The 7,500-nt window shown below is 44.4% G+C and overlaps 1 protein-coding gene across 1 annotated transcript in view; it reads left to right on the top strand.

The window, feature by feature from the left end:
- Positions 1-6,865: 6,865 nt before the first annotated feature.
- The window catches only part of sh3bp2 (SH3-domain binding protein 2), a 17,516-nt gene continuing 16,881 nt past the window's right edge, over positions 6,866-7,500 (top strand). The window contains exon 1 of the mRNA XM_030342486.1: positions 6,866-6,961. The gene's annotated coding sequence lies outside the window, so the exon portion shown is untranslated. The remainder of the gene's footprint in view (positions 6,962-7,500) is intronic.

Raw genomic sequence — 7,500 nt, 5'->3', positions numbered from 1 at the left:
CCTTTGACTCCCCCTAGCCCTTAGTGTTCTAATAACAGTAGCTCTCAGTGTTCTATTGACCTCTCCCCCTAGCCTGAGTGTTCTATTGACAACAACCGCTAATCCTGAGTGTTTTATTGACAACTACCACTATCCCTGAGTGTCCTATTTGCCACTCCCCCTAACCCTGGGTGTTCTATTGACCACTCCCTCTAACAATAAGACTGCTATTAACCACTCCCCCTTGAACTGAGGGCTCTTTTGACCACGCCCACTAAACCTTAATGTTTAGGCTGCATTATATTTAGATACTAATTTACTGCATGTGTGTTAGTGTTCTGCTTTGTGCTACGTAGTAGACTAGCCCCTCTGGCTTCAAGTGAACCAACACTAATTACACACTGGGCTACCAAAGAATGCCAGAGCTCCTAGCTGCAAAGCCCAGCCAAGAAGCCCGATCCTGGGGGAGGAGGTGGCCCAATCCTCCAGGACCTCCAGGAGCTGTGGTTCTTTGGAAGCTTTCCTCTGGAGTTTTTGAACCAAACACTCTGGTTGTTCGTCTAGGGTTCTGAACCAAACACTCTGGTTGTTCCTCTAGGGTTCTGAACCAAACACTCTGGTTGTTCGTCTAGGGTTCTGAACCAAACACTCTGGTTGTTCGTCTAGGGTTCTGAACCAAACACTCTGGTTGTTCGTCTAGGGTTTTGAACCAAACACTCTGGTTGTTCGTCTAGGGTTCTGAACCAAACACTCTGGTTGTTCGTCTAGGGTTCTGAACCAAACACTCTGGTTGTTCGTCTAGGGTACTGAACCAAACACTCTGGTTGTTCTCCTTAAGGTTCTGAAACAAACACCCTGGTCGTTCTCCTAGGTTCCTAAACCGAACACTCTCGTTGTTGTCCTGGGTTCTGAACCAAACACTGTGGTTGTCTCCCTGGTGGCTTTAATCCAAAACACACAGAGAGAGAAGAAGAAGAGAGGGGAGGAGGAGGAATGCTATGGAGAGAGCAATATGGAGGTCAGCACACCACCTGCTCAGGTTGTTATTGATTGAACTCTCTTTTTGTAATCAGTGATTATTGTAAAGCATTTGTTCATGTCGGATTATGCAGGTCATATTCCGGCCTTTCTAAATAATGTCATATGTTTTGAGCTGCGCAGACATTCTGGTTGGCCGCAGCATCAGACTGAAATAAGGTCGAACTAAAATACTTTATTAGCAGGAAACCTTTGTCTCCGGCGGCCGTGTTGTTGCGTGCTTGTGATTTATGAGCCCCTATTCTGGTGGTGCTCAAGACTTTCCAACACAGCATTTCCAGGGTTTTATTGCGTGTTATGCTATTGTCTGAGAAGTGTAAGCATAGCGCGCTTGTGTGTGTGTGTGTGTGTGTGTGTGTGTGTGTGTGTGTGTGTGTGTGCGTGTGTGTGTGTGTGTGTGCATGTGCGTGAGTTTGGGAGTGTGTGTACCATGTCCACTGGTGTATTTGTAGTACCACATTGCTCCTCTGTGTTTGTGGTTTCCTGACAGGAGGAGCGGCTGAGTTCGGGGTGTCCTGCACTTGTCCACCAAGAGTTCTGTGTTCAATTCACTTGGTAACAGGTTTTCTAAGATACTTTTGAGAGTTTTGGATAGTGTATCCTCTTTGATACTTCAAAGAGATATATTCTTACACTTTCGTTCCCATTGGACTTTCATTGAAGCCATTTTAGCTGGTTAAAATAAACACTGTGGATTATACAGTGAGTGGATTCTACGACTTCATATGGGCTTCAGGTAGTTCTACTTCTTATTTTGTTCTGTGATGTACCATCAGCTCTGCGCATTTCCTTTGGTATATTGTGAACAATACTTATAAAGCAAGTGAACACTCTATTTTATAGGTCATATCTTATAGTTTTTGGCTGACACTTTATACTGTCCTGATTATGTTTACGTTCCTCCCGTTGCAAGAGAGCCAATAGGATGGTAGCGTCATTTGGAGAGCCTGTAATGACACGGCCCTCCAGTAGATGACCGTGTCGTCCAATAGTTCAAAACAGTGCAATTTGTTCTCGCTACCACTAGAGGGCATACTTCCCTTCAACTGTCAGACAAACCCTGATCGATAGAGGAATGGCTTCATTGTTGAAAACCGTGACAGGCAGAGAGACAGGCTGGCCTGCAGCCACATGGACAGACTGAAAGACAGTGAGCAATGGAGAGATAGAAAGAGATTAAAATCGGAATAGCCATGAGCTATTATTGTACTCTGAATCTGAAAGACGGGAAGACAGAGAGGACAATGAGTGACAGAGAAAGAGTAAGAGCGACAGGGAGGCGCAGAGAGCGGTCATTTTGGTGTCATTATGTGGTTAGATGTTTCCTGTCAGGCTTAATAATAGAGCTGTCTGTTCCTCTATGTGCTAGAAAGTCAACTGCAAACATGACTCTCTCTTACTCTCTCTGGCTCTCTCTCTGTATCTCAAGGGAATTCAAAGGGGCTATAATGGCCTGGGAACAAGTGTGGAATAAAAACACAATTTACTTAGAAATGTACTTAGAAAAGTTTATTGTGTGTGTGTGTGTGTGTATATTCAGAAGAAAATATACAGATTTCCCTTAAAATATAGATAGTTATGCATCAATCAATATTTATTCATTGTGCATGTCTATCTACATAAATCAGAAGAGTCCAGACATTGCAGGAAGACACAGGATATTGAAAGTCAACCACAGACAAATCTATATTCTAATTGTATCTAACCAGCGTACACGCATTCCACGTCCTGATCTGTAATGTGGGCTTACACGTGGAGCTGCTGTCTGCCCAGTGATGAACCACACCCAGCAGAATGATGTTTCTTTGTTATTACCTCTGTTCTTGGGGGCTTTGGCATGGAGTGTGCCACTTTATCTCAGGGGATGATAGAATTAAAATGCACCTTTGAATATTGATTATAGGTTGGTTTCGTCCTAATTCTGCTCTGCATGTATCATTTTGTGTCTTCCGTTTGTGGCAGTGAATGGATGTGAAGAACTCTGCATGCAGAGTAGGAATGGTGAGTAGAGCCCAGAAGCACGACCATGAAGTGAGATAGACTCTATAGCAGAACACTCTGAACCGGACCTGATGATGTCCTGTGGATACTCCTCTGAGGGCATCAGAAGCCCTTCTTGTCTCCCAGGTGGCTCACAGCTGTTCTCCTATGTATCCTGCTAAGTGGTCTGAACCGATCATTTGAGGAACGTTGATTTTATTGATGTCTCCTCGAGAAAATAATCGTATCTAGAAGTAATCCCTAATGAGGGCTGGAAGCTAGTTCTTGTATATGTTGTTTTTCAAAGTCTGAGGTTTTCCTTCCCACACTTTCCATCAGACCCGCAGGCCCCTCGTGTCAATTTGGACCCAAACTACATAAGAGAACATTTAGCTTTTGTTTATTTGGTTGTTCTGCTCTACGATGAATTGGTGAAAACACAATTTGGGATTTGCCCAGGACATGGTTTTGAGCGTTGAAATGCACTATATCATATGAAATATGTCTGTGGTTAATGATCAAACAGAGGATTATCCCTAGGTGGCTGTTGACTCAGATCCAACGGTAGGTATTGGGAGTTGAAGATCTGAATCATCCTAATTTAAGTTCTCATTTAATTTAGGAGGCTGTAACCGGCCCAGGCCGTCTTGATTTCCAGTGATTATATTTGTTTTGGAGTTATTTTTGTGTAATTGGGGCATCTAGCAGGTTCTGACATTCTTTGGTCGATTCTTTGTAGTTTATCTTGTATGTGTTTTTCATGTTTATTCTTCTATGGACTTAAGAGATTTAGGTACTGGTTTACACACACGTCTCCATTTTAGTTTGCTCGTTTAGAGCTTTCCTGTTTCGGTGGATTCCTTAATAGCAGGCAGCTGATTTCTAGCATGTTGCTCCCCTTTTCTGTTTGTTTTGCTTCACCGTAAAGAAGACGTGGGTTCTGGTTGTCTTGGTCACTATGTTAACACTTTTAACACAGACAGTTCATGGCGGGAATGTGTGCGTTGGTGGGCTATGTATAAAATGTACAAACACAAGGTCGTAACCAAGACGCACTGACTTCTGTTTAAAAAGTGTGAAAGGGCCTGCCAGGACAGGGGTGCGACCTCTTGATGCAGTGTTATGTGTGCGACCCACCACCGGGGGATTTAAACATCTCTGAAGAAGAAACCACTAGATTCGTCTAAGGTCCACGCAGTTCTGTATTGAACTGCTCCCATCTTCTCTCAAAATTGTCCTCATAAACATTTCTGATCGCACACACAGTGCTCAAACAAATCTGCCATTGTGACGTTACACAGCAACAAGTTGTGTACGATGCAGCTTTTCTGGCGTTTGGGGGTTTGAATGGGCACGGCTAGCGAAATCACCTCTTAGCTAAGTTTTCCCTCTATTATTGTTTAGAAAGCATTGTCGCTGCCCGACACGTGTGTTATACATCACTATAATATAATTAACAATTATTCACCTCAGGCTCCGTGAATAGTGGGGAATAGCCCCACTATTGACTTCGCTTTCGGCAAGATTATTTTAGCATTTACTACACGTGAACACTCAACACAAACAAGATTACACTTTTTTGCTAGGATTTTATTTGTTTTTATAAGCGGTTTATTTGTTTTAATTGGCCTGACGAGATGACCGTCACATGACATTTTGCGATGAAAACAATATCAGGAGTTTGAGATCTCAATTTCCCGAGATAGCGAACCAATCAAATTGCGCCATCTTAGGAGGTTCACGTGTAGCATATACCAAACATAATTAGAGGTCACTGCAATATTGTGGGATCTCTGGATAAAGGAGGATAAAAGAGGTTTTAGCATTTTTACATTCAATGTCAACCAATTGTCATTATTTGTAGATATTTAGGATTTTCTATTTGAGCCCTTTAGGTTTCATAAGGAGGCTGAAAGGTCTGATAAAAGATAGCCTCTTTCTTCCTATTGTTGACAAACAAAGTGACTGAAGAGCTGAAGGGCTTGTCAGCCTTGTTGTTTGTTGCCTTGTCATAGTTGAGTCAAGGGGGGGCAGATTGGGATACAGCAGGTAGGCGATAATAATCTGAATTATAAACCAAACTGAACTTCAAACGTACATTCAAACAGCAGTGGGTGACAGGAAGTTCTCCTGCGTAGGTGTCCGCTGAACAGGATGTGAACAACATGGTTTTGTCAATAGCTCTGTAGTTAATGAACCTAAATAAAAATAGCTTTGAGCTGAAAGTATTTCCCCCACCCACTGAAAAGAGCTTCTGGTGAAAAGTCTAGATATAGCCTCACAGTTCAGTCACCGGAATTGAAAATCAAGCCTTTTCTCATCACCACTGAGATATGACTACCAAACAGAAACAACACAATTTAACATAATTCACGTAATACAACACAACACACACACCCTAGCACAACCTAACATGAACAGAACAACACAGCGCAATCCAACATACCATAAAATAACATGCTGCAACGTTACATAACAATAAACAATGTAATGCACCATAGTGTAATGTAACACAAAACAACATAACACAACATGACACGACGTAAAATGACCGAACGCACTCAGCTTTGGGGGTCATTGTGCTGTACTTGGCCTTATCTGCTGCCTCATTAAGTTCATAGTTTGGGAGCAGCAGGGGATAAACAGCATTGACCTAACCCCATCAGCATGAGTTCAAAATATTACAATAAAGTCCCAAACCCTAGTGCTTATCCTAACCCTAATGTAGCTCTAACCCATCCCTTAATCTAACCCTAATTCACCACCATAACCCTTAGCCTCTAACCCTTATCCTTACCCTAAAGTAACTTTAACCTATCCCTACTCTAACCCTTAACCCAACCCATAACCCAACGCTAACCTTTGAGAGACACCCTAACATCTGTCTCAGGGCCAGCGGTCACAAGGGACAGGGGTGAGGAGAGGGAACCAGAGCAGGACTGGCAACGGGATCATGATTCGAGCCTCAGCCACTCCCCAGGGAGGAACAGTGAGCTTAAGTGAAAGGTAGGGCATTCTGAACCTATCCCTCCGTCTGCATTCAGACTGAAGGCGTGGCGCCGTCGTGGTCCCAGGCTGCACGCCTGCACCCCGGCGCTGTGCAGTGACCCTCAGGAGCTGCTGAACGGGGCTCTAGGGAGACGGTGTTTAACTCCACGATGTGTTTACATCTCACCTATACTTGTTCAACGGGGTGGTAGCGGCACTGAATACACGGCTACAATGAATACTGTATACAGTGGTGACATTCAAACGGCCTGTCTGTTTGTGCTTCACCGTGTCATTTTATTTGAGTCTGTCTGTGGTCTAGATGGGTGGGTCTGTCTGCTTGCCTGTCTGTCTGTGGTTTAGATGTGGCTCACTGTCGATCTGTAGGTTTGTCGGTCTGTGTCTGTCTGTCTATCCCTCTTTTTGTCTGTCTGCATGTCAGCTGTCTATGTCTGTTGAGTTTCCATTTGCAGTGATACTGAGTTCTGAGTTCTACCGCCCCATTTGATGTAAAGATATTAACCGTCTTGCAGCCTTGCTGGCGTGTCCACTTATTGGATTGCAAATGAACTTGCCTCTCCCGCTATGGATGACTCCAGCCATGCCCAAGGGTCACTCCCCGTCACCTGTGTTTGCCTGTGTTGTCTCTGCCCACTATGTGAAGGTTTCCCTTTAGGGATCATGTTCACCCATTGTCTCATTGAATGTATGCTTGTCGCTTGGTCAATCACCGTCTGCGTCTTCCAATGATCCTGCTCTAAAATCAGTTCTTCTTCATCACTGCCTGTCTGCCTGTCTGTGGTGTCGATGTGTCCGTCTCACTGTCCGTGGTGGGCTGGTCCTGAAGCGTCGCGTCATGGTGAGTTGCCAGTGCCTAGCGAGTGTGCGCACAGTGAGAGAACCGGTAGGAAGTGCAGAGAGCAGGAGGAGTGTCGCAGCAGGACACCCGCACGGCTCCGAGGTCTGCACTGTAGCGGTAAGATCCACCGTTTCATTAGCACATGCTTCCAGATGTTTCTCATGACGACAGGCGTGTTCAGCAGAGCCATGGGCTGGGTCCACTCTGGGGACAGGACCAACGGCTCCTCTAAATATGCTTTGTTTTTTGTTTTGGAGCGGAACTGATCCCGGGACTCTCGTTTCTGTCCGTTCAGAGTGGTTCATGAAATTGTTGAGTCTGGGGGAGTTCTTGAAAGAGGATTATTTAATTAGACTGTTAAACGCTTGGGTTCTAGGGGAGGGCGTGTCTCGCGCTGTGCAAGGTTGAACTGCTATTAGTGGTTCTGGAGAAGGGCAGAGTGGTACTGCTAAACTTTAGTTTGCACAGTTAACCACTTCATTGTCTCTGTGTTAGGGGTTGTTTGTAACACTGGATTGAACCGTAAACCACCTCATTCTCTCTGTGTTAGGGGTTGTTTGTAACACTAGATGGTACTGTAAAACAGGTCATTCTCTCTGTGTTAGGGGTTGTTTGTAATACTAGATTGAATCGTAAACCACCTCTTTCTCTCTGTG

Source organism: Gadus morhua, chromosome 19 (genome assembly GCF_902167405.1).
Source record: "Gadus morhua chromosome 19, gadMor3.0, whole genome shotgun sequence".
NCBI lineage: Eukaryota > Metazoa > Chordata > Actinopteri > Gadiformes > Gadidae > Gadus > Gadus morhua.
Note: the sequence above shows the minus strand (reverse complement) of the source record. Positions and strands in the feature narration are given on the sequence as shown.